This window comes from Anser cygnoides, chromosome 4, assembly GCF_040182565.1.
Source record: "Anser cygnoides isolate HZ-2024a breed goose chromosome 4, Taihu_goose_T2T_genome, whole genome shotgun sequence".
Lineage (NCBI taxonomy): Eukaryota > Metazoa > Chordata > Aves > Anseriformes > Anatidae > Anser > Anser cygnoides.
The window spans coordinates 41,563,297-41,588,434 of record NC_089876.1 but is presented as its reverse complement, the minus strand read 5'-3'; the positions used below and the strand labels follow the sequence as shown (position 1 = coordinate 41,588,434).

The window sequence follows — 25,138 nt, the reverse complement described above, 5'->3', positions numbered from 1 at the left end:
TCTCGGACACACGCACATGCACACAAAAAGCTGCTGCCTCCACATGAGTGTTTGTGTCCTGAAATGAGGGAAAAAAAAAAAAAAAAAACTCTTAAAAGAGGGTTAGTTTTTTTTGCCGATCCTAATTAAAGTAATCTTCCTCCTCACTGAGAACGTTCCCTTGGCGTTACTGCGGCTTTCCCCTCACTGAGGATGTGCTCTTGGTGTGTCTGCGGCTTTGTCCTCACTGAAAAAGTTCTTGCAAAGCGTTTGTGCGGATGACAGTGTTCGGTGGTCATTCCACCCGTAATTCCTGTGTGCTTTCATGGCAATTGCCCTCACGCTGTCACTGAAGAAAGACCAGCTGTTAGGATGCACTAATTGCAACAACTAGTTGTGACTGTAACCCATTAAGGTTGGCACCTGAAAAGGTCTCTCTCTCTGAAAGCTTTTATCAGCAGCTCTGTATTTTTCCAAAATAAAGCCTTGTCTAATCTTAACAGTAGGCATACAACACAGCAAGCAGGGAAGGGATCGCTCCCGTTACCACCAAAGCCCTTGCCGTGGACCAGCCTGCCTTTGGGGTCTGGATCCAGGTCTGTTTCTCAGCGTTTTCCACTCCTGTCCTCACTGAGCCACCTGGAGGCCTGTGACCTTCTGGTGCCTGCTTGACTTCTGCCACCACGGCCAGCTCTGGAGCTTGCTTTGGCTGGAGCGCCTGGAAGACATCTGCCTGAGGTGAGAAGGGTACAAAGTTTGGGGTGAGGACGGCTCTGTGGGCTTGCTGCTCCCCTTTCTTTTTATGTACAGTGAGGCTTTGCTTAACTCCTCATCGTAAACAGTGTACAACACAAGTAGAAACAGAAAGGACCAAGGATGTCTTTGATTCTTTTTAACGTTGTAAGTTCTTCCTACATGCATATTTATTGTTCTTGTGCATTTTGCCTAGAAATCCCTTGTGGAAATCCTTAGATGATGTATCTGATAGTTATTTAAATGAAGACGAGTGGAAGGATCAGAGAGCAGTTACATTGCAATATAATTCATTTATAGTCTTTTGCCTAGGATGAGAAGCGTATGATATATATTTCATACATATTAGTCTTAGGGCACTGTTGTATTTCTAGTGTTCTTTGATCATCCATTCAGGTGGGTTAGTTGTATTGCTCCACACTGGGCTTGGTCATGCATTTCTTACTGGAAGTTGGCTGCTAGTTAAGTGTGTGATCTTGGCTTAAAGAGGGAGACAGGTATTCGGTGGGCACCACTGCCTTTCCATCGAGATTCTTGTAACTTTTGGGAGTTTAGGGTTGTATCTTGTAACAATTTACATGCTTGTCTTGCTTTTCCTTCAAGATGTGACCTTCACACCAGGTTATTGGGATGCACAGAAAAATGTGTTATTGTTTAAGATAAAAATTCATGATGATCACTTAACTGGACATTTCTCATTATAAGAAAGTGTGTAGAGAAATAATTTTTAATTACTATCAGTTACTATGGCTACATACTATTTAACTAACACCTTAAGTAGAAAATGTGATCTTTCGTAAGACCTTAGAGCTTTTCTTGTCATTCTCAGTTTTCTAATGAATGCCCTCACTTTGCTTAATGCCATGAATCATTAGTATACTTTCATTCTGGTTGTGACCGTTCCAGTTTGTTTTAAGCTGCCATGGATGCAAGAACACAGTGAGAATAACAGATAAAGCATTGGGGAGGGGAAGGAGGGGGAGAGACAAAGTTTTAATCTCTTTTAGAATAACTATTCTAGGCTGCTAATCCACTTTCATGAATGAGTGGAGATGCTGAAGAAAGGACTTGCAGATACATCTATGGAAATTACAATTGTCCTTCCATTTGAACGTGCATTTTTTATATAAGCAAACATGAATGAAAAGGAGGAAAAAAGCTAGGAAAAAAAAAAAAAAGGAAACATAACAGGGAGGTATGCTGCCACTAAGATTTCTTTGTTAGTCTCATGTAGGTGGCTTTCAAGTAGCTTTATTTTATCCTGGGAAACTGTATCTGCCTTGCTTATGTTTCACAAACCACCCTCTAGATGGCAGGAGTCGGTCACTTCAATCCTGAATGGTAAAACATCTTATTTTCAGAACAGGTAGAAGTGGCCCAGGGCTGTAATACAAGTGAATAAGAGAAAATGAGATGAGGATAGCCAATTTAGAGCTCACGCAATTTCCATTAGCAATACTGGACTACTCTCTGGGGAACTTGCATGTAATGAAATAATATGAGAATATTGCAGACTTTTTTTTTTTTCAAATATATGTGCAGAAAGTAGTGAGAGTCACCCCCCTATTAAAAGATGTTTTCAGTGACTTCTGTGAGAGCAGCCACAGAAGGAGCATGTGCATCTCTCTGAACTGAACATCTTCATTCCCTGTTATCCTACAGAGAATCAAAATATGTAGATTACCTTGTCGTCCATCAGTTAGCAGCCGCTGCCTGTCTAGCTGAGAAAATAGGACAAGACTCTGTGAGGGCCTCCCTGCATTGCCTGACACAGGTATTTCTGCAGTCAAGAGCTTGCGGGACAACACAAGCAGTGGTGACTGCCTTAACCCTAAGCTGTGCTACCTGCAGAGTAAAAGCTAGTGAAAATGCACAGAGGAAGTCACTGTGGTAAACTAAATGATGCAGGGGCAGCACAGCTGGTCCTGGTGGGTACTCACATGTTAAAGGTGTCCCGGCAGCATCCATTGTTTTTCACTCCTGTTTTACCCTATTACAGTGCCATGCATCTCAAAAAGACAGTTTAACCTATATAAAAGGCCACAGGATGCTAGCAAATCAGAATCCCTGCAAGAAAAATTTCTGTCCAGAGTGCAGAACAGCCAGATTTTAGACAATCTCTTCCTATCTTGCTCCTTTGTTCATTCACCTTTTTAGGGTCTGGCAGGGCAGAGCAAAATGTGGTTTACATACTGACTGTTGGTCAGACTGATGGTTTTTAGGCAGTAAAATCACAAATTTCAAATTGGAATAATTCAGCAAAAAGAAAAAAAGTGTTGGGAACTGTTGTCTGGGGGAAGGTGGGAGTTGCTTTTGCAGGGACAAAACTGGGTAGCGCTATTGCAGCATGGTGATGGTGTACTGTCTTCAGAACCGCCCTTCTCACTTCTTCGTCTGCTCATCTCACAGAACTTGTCTCTCTCCAGTGAGAGTTGGTTTTGGGGATGGACATTTATTTATTCTGTAAGCTACTCAGGTAATAACAAAGGGTTCCTGCCATCTCGCTTCTACTACTGAAAGTTACTGAGATCAGTGAGGAAAATCAGGAAATGAAGTGTTTGTACAGCCTGTATCAGAGCAACAATATTCTGGGAGAGATAGGGCCTTTGTATGCAATGACACTGGACTGTGGCTTGGTGAGAATGAAAGATTTTCACTGCATTTCGCTGTAATATTTCAGTTCCTTTAAAGATACAATAATGCGTGTTAACTATCGACTTGAAATAAATACTGACCTGAATTGTTGTAATTTACTTTTACTTTAATGCACTGTGATTTCTTTTTCCTCTAAATAACATGCTTGTTGTGATCTAATTAAGCCCCTATTACCTACCTACCTATTACCTTAATTATCTTCATTATCGCAATGTCTCCTTGCAGCATGCAATATGTTCGCCTCCCTGGGGGTTGCTTTGCAAAATGGGTGCAGCCTATACCTTTCTAACTGACCTTTGAAACAGCACACATCAAATTTAATTTGTTTTTAAAGCCTGGCCTCGCAGCAACTGACCTTAAAAGTCATGTCAATATTTGTTTGATCTAAGATAGTTTTGTCTGTAGATATGTATCCATGCTGATTTAACTATATAAAGAAAAAGGAAACAAATAAAAGAGCTTGAGGCAAAATTTTTACTGATACAGAGTGAATTGGCATGTTCAAATACAATATTTTAAAACAGGCCTTCTTGATTCAGGTGCGGGAAAGATTTTTTTGTGTGTGTTCCACTCCCCTGCCCCTTCCATTGTACCTGATGCTTATAATCATTAATCTTACCCCAGCAAAATTATTTCCCAAAAAGTTTTCTAAATGGTTATTTTGTCTGGTCAAACATGAAATTTAGTGGGGAGAAAAAAGGAAGAAAAAAAAAAAAGGAGAGAAAAGACAAAGACTTTGCTGTTAAATGATTAGAGTCCGTGTTCAGGGAGCCCACTCAGCTGTCACTTCTTTATTAAAATCTATTAATCTTTCCTATGATAGTCAAGTCGCACACTTTCACGTTTCTCAGATCACTTCAACAAAGAACTGAACAGCATTTTGTCGTGGTAGTTTGTTGGTTTCTTTTTTCCTTTTTTTTTTCTTTTTTAGTATGAAAGTAATGAAGTAAAGCTTAACTTGCTGGGATTTCTGTAAAGCATTTAATGTGGTATCATATGTTAATTATCATAGGTTAATTAACATCGGGGTCAGGGAATAGTGCAATACTAATCAGTTACCCATTTTCTAACAAAAGGGGTAAGCAATAATCATTTGTGATGGAATATGAACTTGGCTGGTGGCAAGTTATTAGTATTGTTTCTCTGTGATGAGATGGTAATGCCATAAATAATCTTGCTCCTCTTCCATCTGACCCCATCAAAAGGCTAGCACATGATGATGAATTTTCTGCATATATGATTCTAGGAGGCTTTGGGAGTGAAGAAGAGGAGGGAGATACTTGTTAGAAATAAACAGCACCTGTGTGACAGAAATGGGAGAAGTGAAATAAAAATTCAAGGTCAGGCTGGATGACTAATGACAAGAATTTCTGTTGCAGTGCTGGAGGCTTATAAGATGGAAGTGACAGAGGAAAATGAAAGATGTGAATGTTTTAATTGGTCACAGGATATGAGATTAATTCACCTGGCTTCAGCTGTCTAATGATGAGCTCACCAGTCTGAGCTTGTTGCCCAGGCTCTCCCCCTAATCAACAGAGAGATGGGCAGCTGAAGGAGGTCAGGTATTTCTCTCAGGACGGGATGATGGCTCTGTTCAGACAGCTAAAGCTAGGGCCTATGGAGCCTGTCCAGGGTGCTTACTGGCTGCTGGTGCCAAAGAAAGTAAGGTCCTAGGGCGTGCTGAAGGTGGTGTTTCCAGCAGACCTAGGGAAGAGTTAATGGTATTAAAAAGATCTCAGAAGACATTTTCTATGATATCTGGTACTGTTAAGTACCATTGTTCAGCCCTGATCTAAAATGGAGGCTGGGCAGCTGCAGTCATACCAGGTAAGTTAAAAGATGTGTTGCACTGTTGGATGCTGAAGCAGAGAAGAAAAAGGGGCTCAGGTTTCTGTAGGCCTCCCGTAAGTCCCACTATGTGTGTGTACCAGCTGATATCCATTTATCCTTGTTCAAGTAAAAGAATGCATATGGACAAGTGGAAGGAACCTTTGCCAAGGCGATCAGGCAGTTAAGCCTGTCACATGGGAGGAGGCTAAAAAAATGTCCTGTACCTTGCAAAATGCAAGGTCAAAATGGGGTAGGGTGGCTTGTAATCAATCGATCAATGCCCCAAGTAAGGGGGAGGGAGTAAAGAGCCTGTTCTGTCACGAGAACAAATGGGTATGAAACTTTACAGCCTGGGACCACGCAGTACAAGAGATAGAACAACAATGGGAGAGTGTCAAGATTCAAGGGCTGTAGAGTGTGATGTATGAAGACATTGGAGGTTGTTTAATCTGGGGAAGGGAAGGCTGAAAATATCTAATTGCTGTCTTCAAGGACCTAAAGAGAATTTGTAGATAAGACAGACTCTTCTCAAGGGTAAGCTGTGAGGCAATGGTCACAAGCTGCAGCGTGGGAAGTTATAACTGGTGTATGGAAAAAAATTGCTCAGAGTGATGGTGGTTAAGCGTTGGAAAACCTGTGCTGTAGCCTCATATGTTGATGACAAGAAACTCTCTTCTCATTTAGAATGGATGTTACTAGAATAATAGAAGAAATAAGATTGGAAAGGACCTCTGGAAGTCACCCACTCAACTGTCCTGCTGAAAATTTCCACATCAAATAAGGTTGGCCAGGCCTTGTCTTGCTGAGTCTTAAATGTTGTTAAGGGTGGAGATTGTACAACCGCCTTGGGCAACCTTTTCCCAGGCTTAACAATTCTCCTTGCAAGGACCCAGTGTCCACTGAATAGGAGGATCCTGCTGACTTCAAAGGCAGTTTGACTATGGCCTAGATGAGGCAGAGTATTTTTTTGCCATTTGTTGCCATATTTCTGAAATACTGGTGGTAAAAAAAATCAGCATTTCAGCTGTTCCACGTTTTTCCTCGGTTATCAAGCTGCATGACATGTTCCCCTCTCATGTCACTTCCTACCAGATGGCAATCTTTCTCCTTTAATTGTGCCTTTTCCTCGTTCAGCAGCGTTCAGTTGTAGAAAACTTATGCAAATATGAACTGAATAGTTTTGCTGTCTAATTATAGCTCCATTTAGATGAGTCTAATATCAGTGGTACTGAGCACTGGCTGAATTAAATACTGAATATATTCAGCTAATGAAAACTGAAGGACTGAGTGTTCACTTTATGGTATACAACATGGGTGGTTTAGCTGTTGATTTATGGGACTGAAAGAGATCCTTTGCATCACCAGTTCAATTCCCTGATATTATAGGGAGCTCCTATAATTGCTTTCATAAACTTAACAAGGTCCTTTCTTATTTTTCCTTGCTGTGTTTTTGAAAAGCATTATGGATAAAGAACAGAATTGCACCCAGTGTTTTCAACAGCATCATGCAGCAATTCATCACAATTCATCACGAAGCCTGTTTGATGGAGCATAAGGGGGAATTGAAGGGTTTGTCTCAAGTATTTTACTGTATTTATGTATTATTGAAAACACTGGTGGAAAACGGCAACGATGTACCTGAGGTAAAACTACAGAGGGACTATAAAGAAAAACAAGCGGTTTCTGAAAAGAACATCTTGGATTGGCATCTATTTTCTTTACCAATTTCTCCTAGGTTATTGTTCTTTTTGACAAAAGGAAATTCCCTCTAACTCATTGTACCTGTGCATTCCTTGCGCTGAGTGCATGTCTGACGGGGCAGTGGAAGTATCGTCAGGGTGTCTGAGGGGCTGTTGTTTTATTATCCCTCTTGCTACTCTCATGCCACTGGCCAGCCTGGGAATCTGGGCAAGTACCAAATGATGATGCCATCTTCAGCCGAGATGTGGTTCTGTGTTTTATGTGAAGTTAAATATTTGTCTACAAGGAATGGGGCCTTCGGGCTGAGTTTGCTGTTTGCCTGATGACGAGTGAGTGAAGTTAGATAGCAATAACTTTCGGTCACTGCCAGCTTTTCTTGGTCTGACCCACTCCAGCTTGAAGACCTTCCAGGCATGCCACAAAAGCTAGTTGTGTAACAGATTTGGGCTGGAAGATGGATGAGTTGCCCCTGGCAGTCAGTATGTTTCTAGACCACTTTCATTTGTGTCATTAGCCAGCTGAAGTAAAATGTTCTTTCTATTTGGTGGGGTTTGTTTTGTTTTGTTTTGTTTTTGTTCAAGTGATTGCTTGGTGAAATTTATTTGCATAGTGGTATTTTTGTTACTGGTCAGTTCATTTTAAATCTAATTAGTTTCAGAGAACTCAGACCGTTTAAGTGAGCACACCTTTTTTCCAATGTTAAATCCAGCTAAAACAGCCTAGAATAAATTGGAGCACTGGCCTAGAAAGGAAAGGCTTCACAGCCCATTACCAATCCCCTGAGCCCTCTCATCCCTCTGACTGTCATGTAATGTTTGTTTAATGTAAAATTTTCATATAAACCAAAACAGAATAAAAATCAAAAAGCAGAACAGCAGCTCCTTGGCACTGAGATGTTAAAATGTGAAGGTAGTGAAAATGAGATCTTCTTTCGTAAGTGCATTAGCGACCTTAGGAAACCCTCAACGGGGAAATGCCACAGTGGTGAGAAAAGGCTGGGCTAAGAGAAGGAGGTGGGTGAGTGCGTTTGGCAGCGTGGGCTGGAGTCGCTGGGGAGTCTTGCTTTCAGCTTTGAGGAAGAGGAGGCCCTTGCGGGAGCCCTTGAGGATTTCTAAAATAAGTGCTCTGGGCCAGCCTGTCGCTGTGCATGTTACTGAATGTGTCTGGGCAGGAGTGTGGCAGTGTGTGAGTTCCTGAGGATCGCTATGCATAAGTAAGCACGTCATTTTGTGAGTCGCTGAGGATCTCTGCGCATGAGTGACTGTTTCTGTGCTTCAATATGAATAAATAACATCCAGAGTCTCCAGTCATTCTAAAAAGGTTTAATCAAGGCTATCAAATAACTGGATTATCAAAAAAACATAGCTCGCTGAATTTATTCATGAGACTTCAGGGACTGAAGTAAATTCACTGTCCCAACAGCTTCTCACAGGTCTTTTAAAGTTCCCAGGAAGATCAAAGAGACCCCTAATTAAGATCCTTAAAAACATAACACAAAAATGGGATCAGCTGTGTGAAAGGTGGAAGTGATGCACTCGGAGTCCTGTGCACATATCCCTATTGTGGGTGCTCTGAAGCTCAGCAAGTGTCTCTGTGGCCACTGGTGGACTTAACTAGCTTTGCACTGCATCGGGCACTGGCTGTAACATTCAGCCACTGCTGGGGTGGGGATTGGAGGTGCTTGGCAATGAGGACAGTACGTGTAAGATATGAGTGACAGCCTGCAAATATTTGCTGAAGGCACTGGGAGAATACAAGGGTGAGAGTTCACTCGTTGAGCATGTGTTAACATTACGCTCCACCTAGCTGCATTTTCACGCAGCCCTGCCGAGTCTGGCACTTCCAGCAAGATGCTCCCAGGGTCTGCCCTTGCATCCTACCAGGACTCAGGGGTTCATTTGTGCCACTGTCCCCCCACATGCAGGTCTGTCCTTTCTTCTCCTTCTCTTGGATGTGATCACTCCCACCTGCCATGGTCTGGCACGAAGTGAGCGGGCCATTCTGCAGATGAGTAGAGAGGCGTTCAGGGAGTGAATAAAGTACAAAGAATTAAGACACTTGAGAGCTTTCCTCAGAAATTCAGCTAGGAAGACATGAATGTCCTAAAGCTTGGTGTAGTGATCTTGAAACACAAATTATCACGATACAGGAACAGTACAAAGTCAGCAGAACCTGCTAGGTGCAGGGTCCTCTCTGTCACAGGCCTTTCCCATGGTGGGCTTTCACAAGGGGACGCAGAGCTCTGCAGTCCCTGCTTGAGCAGTGTGCTTGCATCAGGCTGAGCTCTGAGTACCTGGACCTCTGCTGGGAGCTTACCAGAGCTTTGCTAAAATGCTGTTTCTTTCACCATGGGTGTCACAAAGTTAAGGAGTGAGTCTGAGTTTGACCCCAAGAAGGCAAGGCACAGTTTTTGAAGCAGCACTCGTTAGAGAATGATGCTCTTTTTTTTTTCCCATTAATAATTAGGTAGCCACTTAAAGAGCACTGGGAGGTGGTCCTGAAAGTTAAAGAAATGATAAATTCTTTCTTTTCAGTAATCTCAGTCTTGCCATTACATCAGACTTCCTTGGATTCAACTTCAACAGTTGCTTTTCAGCCTGGTGCTGATCTCATCCACACATTTGGGGGCTGGCAGATGGCATTGCTTGCATCAGAGGTGAAGTTGATGTAAAGTTTGGAGTCATTTTCTTATTGCTGATATTTTATCCTTGCTGTGTAGCAAGGTATATTAGAGGCTTACAGAGAACTCTATGTAATACAGCCCATCTAAGAGCAAAGCTACTCAAATACTATCAGGAGAGAGTTTGCTACCCTATCTCTGTCGTGCAGCTCTCTCTCTTGTGGAGCAGTTGCAGCTAACAAATAGCATGTGGGAATACTACAGGCATGCTTGGAAAATAAGGATGCAGAGATATATGCAGATAAACATGAAATACAATTACCCAGCTTGGAAATGGGTTGCAACACTTTTTTTTTTCCTTCCATTTTGGGAATTTTACAGAAACAGGCCTTCCACTTCCATCCTCTGACAGAAGATGTCACCTCCTATAGCCTAACGCGCATCAGCAGCACTCAAAAGCTTTTGTTTGTTATTGACTGAAAGATACCATCCTTGCTGCCTGCTGACTGACAGGGCTGTGAGGTTTTCCCTAGCTGAGGCTTGTTGGCGGTTGACTGATGAGCAAAACCTCTCAGCCAGCCCAGGGGTGTCATCTGGGGGTGTCCCTGCTGTGGCTGGCACCCGGGAGTCTTTCCTCCTGCGGGGCCTCCTCTGGCTAGGCAGCGGCTTGAGCTTGTGGTGGCTGTACCATGCTGTCGGCCGGCATCCCGGCTTCTGTCCTGAGCTCGTGGGACTTGGACATTAGCTCAGTCTCTGCTTCTGGCTCTGGGTCCATGGCGATGTAACCTTGCTCCAGCCCTTGGCCGGAACGAGTGGGCAAGGTTGCTTGCATGGCCTAAGGGTGGCACTCCCATCTCCTCTCAGCCCCCAGAGTTACAGCATTGCAGTGGCCCTGGAAATCACCAGTCACTTGTTGGTCTGTGAGACTTGTCTATTTTCTGCATTTCCAGCTCTTAGCTGTGTTTGCCTTGCAGCTTTTCATGCCTTCCATGCTGATCTCAGACGTGATTCCTGCAAACAGGAGAAAAAGTAAAATTGCAATTCTTCCTATGCAAGAAATTCCAGTTGCTAAATATGTTGTATTATTATTTCTTTGCTTTGAAGCAGTAACTCGTTCAACAAAACTGAGCAAAAGCAGGTCTGTGGGTGAGAGAGAAGGAAGGCCACAAAATATGGTGGGTGTGTGGGTGCTTCCCTAAGGACGAACTGTGTGAGAGAAGAGGGCGAGGTGTGCAATCTCCTGTCATCTCGAGCAAACAAACTTGTCCTCATATCATGAAGTGAATGATAATGAACTTTGAACTACCTACAAGGGCCTGGATTCACTACTGATTGCAGAGCTGTGTGGGAGTCATCTGGGCATGAAGTAACTGATTTAGCAGAGTTAAGAAAGCTAGTGTAGCTTTGTAATACTCGAGCATTAATTAACAATATCTGTGATATGAATATTACTTAGCAGACAGTGTTCATTTGATGGAAAGTGAAAGATATGAACCTTTACGTTAAAGCTAATATTACATATAAGAATTGGGAGAATTTTGCCTGCTCAAAGTATGTTGAAGTTTTCATGTGAAATAGAATTCAGATGTAAACAATTGGAGCTGTTTTTGTTACACTACAAGAAGCAGCTCTAAAAAGTTAGAAAATTATAGATGCTATACTTTTTATCGTAGTCCTCTTGATGTAACAAAAATATATTTCATTAGGTCTAGTAATGTAGTCAGAGTATTCAGAGTACTTGAACATTAGACTATGAATCACAGTGCGAAAAAATAGCCAACACTCTAAATGAGGAGAAAGTCATCTGTTTGATAGAGCTAGTCATTGCATTGCAGATTGCAAATTAAATCCAAAAATACTGTACTTATATATTAATTGTATAAAATTATTCAAAATATCTAACACATTTTGTCTGCATTGCAACTTAAATGTATATCAGCAGTACATATATTTCTCCGACATTATTCTTTTTCAATTTGATTCTCTATTTCTCAAATGTTAGTTGAGAGCAATACTAGTTAGAAAAATTGTGGGCTATTATGGATAAAATCAGAAATAAATATTAATTTGGGAATTCTTTATTTAAAAATCATCTTAAAGTACAATGACAAATGCACTCTATACTTAGAAACTTTGCATGTAGAAATATATCCATGAAACTAATGAAGTAGCTTTCTTTCCTTTCAGGGCATCTGTGCTGCAAGCTTTTAGTATTTCAATAAACTGTAAATTTTCCTAGCTGCTCATGAGAGTAGCATGACACTGGTGCTAATTGAATGGTTCTGGATTCTTAGCTTTGATCTGTGATGAGGTTTCCATGGTGATATCACCAGATGAGACTATGGCCACTACAACAATTTCTTTGTGCTGATGTGATTCTGAACTGCCTACCTAGCTGAGGATAAAATCCCAGCTTTACTGAAAATGAATGGGAGTTTGTTGTTGGTTTCAGTGAATTTGATGTTGTCTCTATCATGACTGGATTTGGAAGCATGCTCTGGAACCATGTAGGTCCCAGATGGACTTTGCTGACATTCAGACCCATTCCCAGACTTACCATGTCTCCACGATAAATAAGTTTGCAAGCCATTTCCCTCATAACTCAGACACTTAATCCATGCCTATTTGATTTCATTACATAGGAGCCCTTAGAATGGAGTTGGACCCTGCTGCTGGAGGGATCATAACAGTATGGAAGATGGTTCCCTTTAAAAGAGCTTGCAGCTGGATACATGTGACCTTACGAGAAGGAGTGGGAAAGAATGCGGTAAGAACTGGCAGTGGCCAAAGCATATTGGTTGCCTTACTACGTCAAGTTGGATATTTTGCAATACCTGCCATTGGGTTTAAGGAGGCTTTTGAGTAAAAACAAAGTGATACACTCTTCTGTGTGAAGCAGGTGGAAAAAAAGCGTGTCAGTGCTTTTTGGAGACCGAGTGGACAGCACAGGCTGGCAGCATGGGCAGGGGGGTGGCAAGGTGGCTGAGGATGCTGCAGCGGCGAACCTGAGATGCCCCTCAAGGAGAAGTTGTACAATTTGGTGTAACCAGGAAGGGAGACCTGGCAGAGGGATATAAGAAAAAAGGGGAGAAAGGGACAAGATAAGATGATGATCCTTCTTGTAACAGTTCTCTAAACTGACCTAAATGTGGCAAGATTGCATTTGCCAGGACAAGACAAAAGGAAGCTCCTGTAAAGACATGAGATGGGCAAGGCTCCTGTTATGACATGAGGTCTGTGCCTAGATAAGAATTTTTAGGTGCAGGTGTGGGTAAGAAAGTCTATAATTTTCAAAATGTTATGCAAAATGTAATTGGCAAGATTTAGATGTAATCAGGGTAAGAGAATCTGTGCAGGGTTCCGATTATAAAACAGTTTTCTAACTTTTCTACATCCTTATGCTAGTGACACAGCCTTGTATCAGATAACAAAGTGGAGACAGAAACACTTCTGTAATATTTTACCTGTTTATTATCATTATTATTATTATTATTACTATTATTATTATTATTGGTATTGTTTGTTTTTAAGTTGAGAATGGGACAAAGGACAGTGGTCAAAAGGTCTTAAAGAAGGGTGTGTGCTGTGATTTTTACCATGTTTTCTTTTTGAAAAAAAAAAGACGGCAAAATAATGTCGGTGTTGTGTTTAGCTCTTTCACTCCTTTAAGTATCGAGTAAATCAAATGCACGTGTAGAAACATGTTTTTCATCCAAGACTGCTCAAAAACTGTTCTCATGGAGCAACGATGACCTCTTGTGGTCGCATGGTTAAGCTTCACATTTGTCCTGCGTATGAAGGAGTTCGAATTTTTACTGAATTTGTGCAACCCAAAAATTGTGACACTGTGTTAGTCTACAGAAAAGAGCCATATTTTCACTGTCTATGCCGACTGAAGTACAGGGACTAAACATTCTGCATTAGTTGGTTGGTGAAAACTGTATTTGTAAAATACTCTCTTGTAAATAATCTAATTCACATTGGCTAGCATTTTTAACCAAACTTCATGGTTAGAATGTTCCCTTAGAGTTACAAAATCATCTTTAATCATATAAAAAGCTTGTATTATTTAAGTTGAAGTTGTGTTCAACTGGAAGTCTGAATTGTGGTTTCTGACTGGAAGTCAGAATTGTGGTTTAAACTATCAGTGGGTTTCAGGAAGGAAACTTTTGTATAGTATCAAAATCATAGCTAGAATTCCTTTCTGCCTCTGCTAGGCAGAAAAATTCTAATATCAAAAAATTCTAATCTCAGTATATCAGTAAAGGAGCACATCTAAACCTCTCAATAATCTTGGGAAGACACTCTTGGTTAGAAGCACACATCCAGACTGCATTACCATGAGATGTCACTGTAACTGTGGGTATTGCAAAACACAGAGTGGACTGTGAGGTATTTCAAGACACCTCTTTCAGGTGGCTGATGCTAGCACAAAACAAAGATCTTGGGCTTGAAGATTTAAGCCTTCCCATATGGAAGGCAGTATAATATAAGCCAGAGGCAACAAAGACAGGAAAAGTCACCCTCACATTGGCTTATAGTAGGGCTTTTTGCATCTTCCAGTGTGTTACCATTCACAAGTGGGATGGTGTTCCACATAGACTGTATGGCTGCTAAAATACATCCGTTTCCAAGGTTCCATGAATAAACCACTAGGTTGAGTATCAGAAAAAAATGAACACCAAAGGGAAAAACAAAACAAAACAACAACAAAAACAAACAAACAAACTAAAACCACGTTTTCTTTCTGTACAAATCACTCTGCTGTGCAGTAAGTCAGCACAGATACTTCCCAGGTAATATGGAAATGTTGGTACTATCTATGGCAGTGCAGCACACCATATGTTTATTTTCCACCTACCCTCGTGACTGTATCTCCATGTCTAGTGGGCACAATGTTCTAGTGGCATTACCCAGCCTGCTGTCCAGGCCTAGTTAGGGTACACAGGACACCATAAGGTCTGCAAGAAAAATGAATTTGTAAGCAACTACACATGCACATTACTATACAGTCAACGAGGTATGAAGCAGTGGTTACACGAAAGTGTGGTCATGGTCTATTCCTAACCCATGTCAAGGCCGGGCACTTGTCCACTGTCCTGACTTTCAGGTGCTCAACAGACATAGAACACAAACGATGGAGTTTCCTCTCTTGTTTGTTTCTTTCTTTCTTTTTCTTTTTCCTCCCAGGGGTCAGTAGCCCTCCAGTTCAGAAAGGCAGAGAAATGCTGTTCTGTGGTTAGTTCTTGTAAGCTCCCAGCTTACTTTAAAATGTCGTGAGCAAACAGATATTGGTCAAATCTCTGGGGCCAGGTAAAGCAGCCTGAAACAACTTCTGTGAACAGTCAGTTCTTCAAGGGGCTGACCCACAGCCACGGATTAGCTCTGAGGATGTCTATCAAATGCTTCCTTGTACAGAGGGATTGACTAGCTACCAGGTACCACGTAATTGCCCTGAAAGTGTTAAATATATCTACAGAGGAAGTGAAACATTTTCGTGTTGTTAGACTTTTCCTTCTGCTTTAAAAAATAGGGGGGATATAAAGGTGATTCCTGCTCAAAGAGAGGACACTCACCCAGATGACATTTCAGTAACGTAAAAACTGCCAAATGAACCTCCTGATCCTAAGAGATTGGAATAAAAAGAAAATAACCAAACAAATGGTAGAACACTGGCAGAAAACTCACAAGTATAGCTACCTTTGTGGAAAATTACACACAGATCACCAGGCATACAGTCTTCTACCACTCTTAAGAGTGTGAAGTAATTTTTCTTGGTCATGGACTTGCTTTGCTTTCCTTTGCCCCTGAGAGTTGAGGAGAGGCTGTGAGGTTTCTCCTGCCTCAGGCCGGGGGAAGGTCTCTCTGCTTTCTCTGAGGAATTCGGAGGTCCTTACAGGCTGAAGGGCTGGGGGCTTCCTGACAAATCATTTCAGCCTTTTATCTTTCAAAAACTTGTCTAAAGGCTGATTTTCTAATAGCTGAGTTTCTATAACCTGGACTGTGAAAATCTTGTTATCAGATGAATATAATAAAATATTTCTCCTAGATCTCTCCAGACCATTTGGAAGCAAACAGGCATTTGGGGAGAAAAATTGTTCTGTTGTTTGGCTTATGTGTGTCAGACTCACCAACTGGTAGTTCCAATCAATTACTAAACCAAACACTGTTTAGGACAAAAGCATTCAAGGTAAAGAAAACAGAATAAGGCTGTGCCTATTAAAGAACTAGGGTTCTTCTATAAATATGTATTTTGCATTTATATATGTTTTTGTCAGCTACAACCTCAGCAGAGCAGCCTTACCACCTATTGAAACATTTTGCTAATTTTTATTGATAGATTGGATAGTAAGAGGAAAATGATTTGTAACTGAAGTAATATTTGCCTATGTTCATGGGGAGCTTTCGAGTGAACTAATGAGTGCCTACAAAACTACTTTGAAGACCAAAAAATATTTTTCAAAGTTTTAGAAGTATAATGGGGTAGAACTCCAATGCAAATTTGTGAAGTGCTAACAAGTTGAAAATTTGTTTTTATTTTTTAATGGCTTATAAAACATGGACCTAGGAATGATATTTAATATTAAAAACAATATTAACAATTCAAAAGGTTAACGATATCATTAGTGTTGTAGAAAAGCAGATTAGGTGATCATAATGGACCCTCTTACAGGAATCCTAATTAGACTTTGCAGTCTGCAACAAAAACAAACAAACCCATACTGACTCCAGAAAAGCCTTTTATTATCCCAAGACGATGTTATAACGAACCATTACATTGCCTTGTATGACAACAAAACTTTTAGTCTCTTTGCAAAAAGAAGCTTTTAGACCAGATATTGACTAAGGCATATGCCAAATAAAGGTGCAATGTAATAAAGGGATTTGAGCAATTTGAGTTTAAATTGTGTCACAAAACAGGCAGTATAATTTCAAACTGCTGTGCTCAATTTTATATTAAAAAAAAAAAAAAGAAAGAACTAGAACTTGATGAGCAAACTTCCTTGAACTACTTCTTCGCTAAAAGTACTTATAAATCATTCATCAGTTCTTACCCTACATGGACCACTTCTCTGTCATTCTAATTGTAACGATAAACAGCCTATAAATGTATGAGATAAGAGGACATGATACAATGGCTAGGGCTATTATCTAAACTCTAAATGAAATGTCTGAACTATGAGTATTGAATTCAGGACACTCAGTTTTTAAAGACCAGTCTTATAGGAGGAAAAATATCTAAAGTACAAAGGGGATGAGAAGTGGTGATAGCCCAATATTAATAAAAACCCACCTCAGTTCTATCAAATTTTAAATAACATCTACATGTACTTTTTTCTTTAACTGTGTGCTCAAAGCATTCATGGGCTGCATCTCAACTCACAATCTAGGTAAGGAATACACTTCCACTGAATTTAAAGAAAAACTAGGAAGAAAATGAGAAAAGATGGCAAAATTCCAGGCTTTCATCCTTTTCATGTGTTTGGCATCCTTAGGATTCAGCTCAACTTTCATGCAAGCCAGTGACAAAAATACCATTTCAAGAAGGATTTTAGTATCTACATTTGAAAATGCTTCCTCTGAACACTTCTAAGAACCTATTTACCTGCAGATTTGAGCAGCAAATGTTAATGGCATATGCAGGAACATAATAAAATATGTTAAATGTGACACAGCTACACAGCATTTCGGCCATAACCTGTAAATATGAAAGTCTGGGCATACTGCATGTATAAAACTGTGACAGCACCATCTGGTGTCTTCCAGTATTATTTAGGCTGCTTTTAGGGGAAAAAAAGGGGAAAAAAAATCCTGTCTACTTTTGAATTAAGTTTGGATATAGTCAGAGTCAAAAGTCCTGGATCATCTAGACCAAACCCTGCTATTGCATGCAATCATTTAATAATTCCACTGTTATAAGTTTAGTAATTTGTAAATAGAGTTAGTATAGGATTAGTATTTAGTAAAGGTAATTAGAAATTTTCTTCCCCCCTTTTGTTTTTTTGTATTCATTTATATATGATCAATTTACAGGCTGTTCTCCCTCCACTGTGTTTGTTCTCCCTCCACTGTGTTTAGCCCTCTGGATGTACTACCAGAGAGCAACTATAGTCCCTTCAGTCTTCCCCTTGCTGTGAAGTTCTAAACTTTCTTTCAAAAGCAATTTTTCATTCCCTTGCTCTCCTAGTCACCCTTTTATGCATCTTTTCCAACTGCAATTCCTCTTAGGCAGACCTGCACGGGTGACATCAGGTGAGCTTTTGAGAGGGCCACGTGTGAGGAGATTTGTATCCCCCCGTCACTCCTCAGACTGTCTCCTAATGCATTTTAAGGCCTTTAAGGCATTTGAGTTTTTTTTTTTTTAATGGAGTCTTTGTGACATTGCCGTCCTAATGAACCAGTATCCCAACCACCGAGTTTCCAGTTAAGAGCAGAAATATGTACTTTTAGTCTGTAAATTCATGACCTGGCATTACACATTATTGAATTTCATCGCATTTCTCGCTCAGTCCAATCAATATAATTATTCTGTATTCCATACGTGACTTTCTCTCTATCGCCAATGGCACCTTATTTTATGTCATCCATGAATTTCATTAGCATTTTCCTATTTTGTTTGCATGCACCACAGCCATTAGTGATAATATTAAAGATGATCAATCCCAGGACTCACTCTTGAAAAAACGCCATTAGTAACCCCACGCATCTTTTTCAGCACAGCATATTACTATCTTCGATTTAGCCAAATATCTATATTTGCTCTGAAAATCTTTGCTCTATTTGCTCAAAAAATCTTTTCTTCTTCCCCTAGCAGTGACCTGTGTGGCATTGTGTAAATGCTCTCTATAAGTTCAGCAGCAAGGTGTATTAGTATGGAAACATGCCCAATTAATCCAGGTATGTGCTGCCTTGCGTTCAAGTGAGATTGGGAATCTCTGCATATGTCTGAACTGTGACATAAACATTCCCACAGTTATACTGGGTATATCTATTCTTCATTATTCTATTCAGAGGTTTGTAGGTGGGAGTCTTAACAAACTAACTACTTGGTGTCGCTGGGTACACTCGACTTTTGGTCTAAGTGTGCTAACTTTATGGAAATGTAAACCTAAAAGAAGTGTCGCTTGTAAGAGCAGTCTCTGAGTCACAGCTAGGATGTGCACGTGTAGCCTGTCCCCTCAGTGCTGGCAATTAAAAGCTTCATTTCAGCAAAGGTAGAAGAATTTAGAAGCATCCTTTCAAAAGCTGAGCCTCCTACTAGAAAAATCTTTCACTGTGACTATGCCACCCAGAGCTTGTGGTGTGGCCTTGCTGAGATGAGCGTTGCATTCTGTAGCTCTGCACTCTCTCCCACTTCATATTGCCAAAGGAGCAAGATGTCTGTGAGAATAACTTTGACTGTGTATATACTTCTTCTGCAGCACATTCACTGAAATGTTTGTGAAAGTTTCTAAAACGTTAAGCAGAAATCTGCTATTAATTGAAAAATGCCTTAATATTTAATATATGCTGTCCACAGTAGGCAAGATCAGTGTTTTCCTGCACAGAGACTGAACTGAGTATTTCTTTTAGTCATTAGAGGATGGCATATAGCTGGCAACTTGTACTTCCAAGATTTATTATTATACAATGCAAGTTATGAGCCACCTAATTAACACTTAGCATGACTCTCTTCATTCAGATATTCAGAGGCACAGATAATCTCTAATCACACATTTCTATGCAGCTTCTACAGCAAATTCCGCTCTTTACACAGTTTTGGCTAATACATTTCCAGTTTGATTTTTTGGGAGGATTTTTTTGGAAAGAATCTGTATTACAAATTACACCTTCTTATAGGTTCTTTGCATTATTTCCCCTGGAAGATTATTAAAACACTAGGAACTGGCACCATTTTGGAGCCTGAATTTGTGTGTGTGAAGAAATTCTGCCTCTGCAGGACTGCATTTCACACTCTGCGCACCTGTCAGTGCTAGAGCAGTTAGCACAGATGCAGATAAAAATGTGATCCTTAACCCCAGAGAAGCTAAAGGCTGCCTCCAGTCAGTGTGGCTGACTATTCAAGGAAGAAGATGAAGGTACATGGATCTAATGCAGTCCTTGCCCATCTACCTATGCTGTAGGGCTATGGAAGGTGGTAAGTTTAATAACAGTAGCTTTTTAGAAGAAAAGGAGCAGTAGTATGAGCACTTGAAATCAAGAGGTTTCTGGTGTAGTGCAGGAGTAACCAGCCAGTTGGGATGGCAGGAAATCCCAGCCCAGTGCTAACACCTGGGCTACTCTGCAAAGCTGGGGCTGGGTTATGTCAGTTCACTTCTCTGAGTGATTTGCTGAAATGACTCCCTTTCAAGGAGAGCAAGGAAAATAATCTACTAGATGAAGAAAGCTAACCTTTTGATATTTTCACATTGTAAAGGAAAAGACAGTATTTTCTCTGAGGGCTGAGTAAGCCTGTACATTAAATTAATGATAAACAAGAAAAATACTGAAAGTTTAAGGGAGCTGAGTGAGCTATCATGGAAGAGAAAGAAATGGCACAAAAGAGACATGTTTCTTTCAAATGTTTTTATTTTTAAGAGGCTATAACTGAAGAAGGAACAGGCAGAATGGTGTTCATCAGCAGCAATCTCCTGGGTTCTTGTAGTTTACAAAAAATATCTATAACAAAAGCAGATGCTAAACAAATATGATAAGACATGGCAATTTTGCCTCTGGGACACAAGGAGCACCATCTCACTATGAAAACTTAATAAGGATCAAACAAGATAAAGCTCCCTTCAACACCTTTCATAATTTTTAAATGAAAATGTCACTTTCCCTATAAATTCTACTAAACGTTTCCTATAGCAGCAGTGAGTTTATCTATCTGGAACACTTTTTTTTTTTTCCCCTCTGGAGCTTTACTTTCAATATTTCTTTAGAGCATCAGAATGTTATGAAAAATATTAAATTGACCTAAGTAAATGAAACCAGAACTACTGTAGCTAGTATAGTAATTCAAACGACTTTGCAGAAGAATGAAGGAGTGTTCAAATCTAAGGCAGGATTCTGTGACAAGCAATATAGCTATTAGCATATGAATAGGAAGATGGATGAAGTATTAACAGTGTCAATTAGGTTATGAAAAGATGTATTGCTCAATTAACTCTCTTAATGAACAAATGTGTTGTTTTCTGTAATGCAAAGGATAGTATTAGCAGCAAATGGGTGAGGCGAAGGTATCACTTTACCCTTTGTGCAGCTTCCCAGTGTTAACATCTCTTCTGTTCTTCTCCAGCTGTAAGCAAGAATCAATTTCAGTTTCATAGCTAGGGGAGGAGAAAGTCCTCATTTTCCTGAGCACCTGTAGAGATCATATTTCAGTCAACTCTTCCAGCTGTCCATCAGCATCAAAATGCCTTCAGGCTGCCTTGCAGTTAGCTCTAACCCCAAGTCTCTCTGAGCCCACACCTGCTGGGGTCCTACCCCGTGAGGGCTCACTGTGTTGAATGCAGGGGGAACAGAGCTGCCCCCCGATGGGACTTCCCACCTACCCTGCAGTGTCTATTTTCTGTGGGCTTGCTTTTGCCTGTGTCCAGATCAACACAGAATCGTCAACAATTGGGTGCATCTAGGTCCTGTATTCAGTAAGACATCACATTTGCATGCTCTGAATTGCTTGCTGAAGGTGCTTGCCATTAATGATAAAGGGAGCCAAAACACCTAATTTGGGTGCCAGCACACTTTTAAAAATAGCTGGCAATGCTATCTCAGGTATAGCCCAGTCATTCTTCTGCATTAAGATGCTGAAATTCCAGGTAAATCCCTACTTCATCAGAATTTAGACAACCTAACCTTACTTTAAACCTTCACCATTTTAACTCTTGACAATGATTGTCCAAACAGGCTGAGACAGAGGCCCACAAAACTCCATGGGATCCCCTAACAGAGGGGTGACAGCGTAACAGCCTGGAGGAGATTCCTCTCCTTTAACAGAAGCAATTTCTAGCTGACAGCTCGAAATTTTTGTGTGTAACAGACACAGTCTAGCACAATGTAAACGTAACAAGTTAGCTTTTAAGCCAAAAAAAGGTATAAACTAATGAATTTTACCTTGTGAAACAGTAAATTAACAATGTATTTATTTTGGTACATAATAGAGGTAGTCATGTAGTGAATTTCAGTTTGTCATTTACTCATAATCAGCTGTTACCTAAATCCATCTTCTGTGTTCTGTATGTCATGAATCTGGAGTTCTCCTGGAAACAATCCTTTCTCTCCGCCCTTCTGCATACAATTGATACCCTTATATACATGTGAAAAAATAATAGAAATAACATTGCAAGAACTGTCCAGATTATTCATAGGAAACTGGAAGAACATCAGAGGAACCAAACAAGATAGAAAGATATCTAACAACACAGCAAATGTAATTCACTGTAACCAAGGCGTGGAGAGCACACAGAAAAGCAGCTGATCACACATTGCTAAATTCCAAATTAGTTGGGCCCATTCAGAGGGAAGGCTCAGGCAGAGGTGAGCAGCTTAGTGTCAGTAATTCAGTCAAGTGGTGATTCCTTGAAATATCTACAAATCCTGAGCTTAAAAAAAAAAAAAAAAAAGTGTTACAGATCCTGTAAAATGTTTTTCAATAGTGCATAAACATAGAGATTGTGCTTTTCACTGTAATCCAGGCAAGGTGATGTGTGATCATGCTGGATGAGTGCCTTGTATGTGTCTGCAGAGGCTGGGGGGAACAAAACTCACGGGGTTTGTGTTTGTTTTGTTTTGTTTTGTTTTTTGTTTGTTTTCCTGAAGGAGAGAGCATAGACTAGGGTAAGGTGGTGCCAAAAGTAGTGGGGGACTAAGAGGAAACGTTACGGCTGCTTGGATGTTTATTCAAAGTATGATGGTGTTGTGTTGGGCCAGACTGGCTCTCTGAGGAGCAAAGCAAAGGGAGAACCTCAGACGTTCCTATGAACAGAAACAAAAAATAGGGAAGGACCATCGTCGGCTGTCTGGGTGATTGGAAATCAACAGGTTAACCTAGTTAATTGTACTTTGGCTTTTGGCAACAAAACTAATTAAATAGTCTGTTGTTTTCATTCATTTTAAGGTGAGAAGCATCCACTAGATTATAGAGTCACTCTGAAGAATTTCATACTTGTACTTCAATCAAGTATACTTTCCAGAGGTATCTTTTGTTTGACATGAACTTGTCTTTCACTTCCCAGGACAGTTTCACTTCAGAGTTTTCTCCAATGGACAACCACTTTAAACAGCAACCTTTGCTGTAAGTTGCATTGTCTAGTTTAAAATTTGGGTTCTTGTTACGCCTTTATCCCCTAGCTTAAAGAGCCTTTTAATACCTGCTGTTATATCCCTGTGATAGTACTTCCATAATGTGTGATCATATTGCCTCTCTTCTTGAAAGGTTGAATAGATTGGGCACCTGAAATCTCTCCCCGGAGAGGAATTATTTAAAATCATTTTTAGGTTTCCTTTCTTAACCTTCTCTGGTATTTCAATATCATTTGAAAAATGCAGATACCAAGACTGGGCAGCTTCTAGTATCTGTCTCAGTGATGCTTCATGCAGAGAGAAAATTGCTTCTCTACTCCTACTTGTTACTCCTCTGGAACATCTGAGGATTGCTGCATCCTCTTCGGGCCCTTTCTTTCCTTTCCTTAGGAGTAAAGCACAATTCCTTCCCACTCTGCCTTTGTGTGCAGGATAACACACATACATACCAGTTCTGCTCCTGAGAGGGTGGTGGTTTCATTCATATTTTTGCATTGAGTTATACTTCAACTAAGCTCATCTTGCCTGGTTCTTCATGTGTTACATATGTAATGAGAATGTCGTTATATAACACACCTTTCAAAAATCTGTTTTTCAATCGTCTTTTCCTTGGTGTTTGTTAACACCAGACTGACCAGTCTGTAACTAAGTGGCCACCATAATTTGATTTTCTGGATCTTTTCAGGAAACTGAGCAGTCAATCTTTCAAGATTTTCCTGTTGTGACAAGATTTACTTCAAGTAGTGTCAGAGAGCTGGGTATTTTCTCCACCCCCAGCCCACTCTTTTGGGATTCATGTGTACCATTTTTCTGGGTTGGCTGGTTTTTGTATGTTCTTAGGAGTTGCTTCTTAATCTCTATTTTATGAGTCAATGATCTGAGAAATACATTCTCCTTTTCTTTCCAGATATAAAACTGAAATATTTATCACCCATTTATACCTCTTCTGCCTTCTCTTCTAATAATACTTCTTACTCTTCCAAATACACAAATGCTTTATTGCCCCTAGCCCTGCCAGACATGGATTTTTCCCTGCTGGATTTTGCTGCCTCTATGAAATCTCAACCCTTTTTAATTAATGTTGATTGCCCTCTACTTTGCTTTCTCAACTTTAGTTTTACATGGTAAGTTTTTCATCTTAATTGCTGACTTCACTTCTCTAGGAATGGGCTTTCAAGCAAAATTGTCCTCTTGATTCCTGGTAGATTTGCAGCTTTTTGGTAACCCACTATACTTCCGTACACATTTCTCTATTTTATTCCCATATTTGTAACTCTTCCTCAGAAAAATCATTTTTTTTTTTTTTAACTTTGGGGAAATAACCTATTCAAAGCAGCATGTGTGTATAAAACATGGTTAAGGCTGTTGGCAGAAGACAGCTTAGATCAATGGCAGCTATGAACATGAACTGGAAACGGGAAAATATTGCCACTAGTGAGATACTTATGCATTTCATCTCAGCCAAAGAGTATGCCATTTTTAGCACCACATTTTAAAAACAAGGTGGCTAAAATAGGCAATATGTGTTAATCTTGTGAGATGTCCTTCTGTTACTGAACATTGTTATAGAAAAGCAGAATTTTTGCTGCTCACTTGCACTAAGATGGACAGAGTCAGTTGCTATCTGACCTTGTTTTATATTGGTATGAAAGGCGTTTAAGTCTTGGCCAAAACTCTTTTTGGGTGTTTTATATGTTAAAATCCACAAATCTGGGCTTTCACTGAGCTAGGATTAGGCTATTCTTTTCTGCCTGTGTCTGTTGAGTCTGAGTGTTTCCAGAGAGCTCCTTTGTCATTTTTGGAAGCTTTTGCATTAGACGTGCTCGTGCCAGAGCTCACCTGATTTTGGTAAACGTGCTTGCCAGTAACATTCACAGCTGTATAGTAAGTTACTCTGTCTGTACTTTAAAACCTGTACACATGCGTTTAAATATATGTAACTTTGGAAGAGACACAAGTGACTGTCCCTCTGTGGATTTTTCCCTGCTGGCTTTTGCTGCTCGGGACTACAGCTGTACATTACAACGTTCATGTTTGCAAGAGCAACAGCAGTATCCTTAGGATGTTTCACAGATCTGTTTTTATGAGGAATCTATCTCTGGTCCTAGACCACCTACCCCTCTGTCCTGCCGCTGGCCAGGAAAGCTGACAGACGTTTGGGCAACGGAGGCAGCAAGATTTCTAATTGTTTTGCCCTGTGGTACAGCAGTCAAAAAGCCAAACCCAACCGAGGCCAGGCCCGAAGGAAGACCCAGAGGCAGGCCAGCCCAACGGCGAGGCGCCCCGACTGCCGTCTCCTCAGGGTCCCGCGCTCGCCCC

General features: G+C 40.5%; 1 long non-coding RNA gene across 4 annotated transcripts; it reads left to right on the top strand.

The window, feature by feature from the left end:
* The first annotated feature begins 194 nt into the window (after positions 1-194).
* On the top strand, positions 195-23,782 carry LOC136790814 (uncharacterized). Of its 4 annotated transcripts, none has more exons than XR_010831476.1 (4): positions 195-717; positions 12,181-12,305; positions 18,354-18,436; positions 22,753-23,782. It is a non-coding gene; the product is annotated as an uncharacterized lncRNA (long non-coding RNA). The 4 variants fall into 4 exon arrangements; XR_010831475.1 differs by having other exon boundaries at positions 22,635-23,782; XR_010831474.1 differs by having other exon boundaries at positions 18,351-18,436.
* The last annotated feature ends 1,356 nt before the right edge of the window (positions 23,783-25,138 follow it).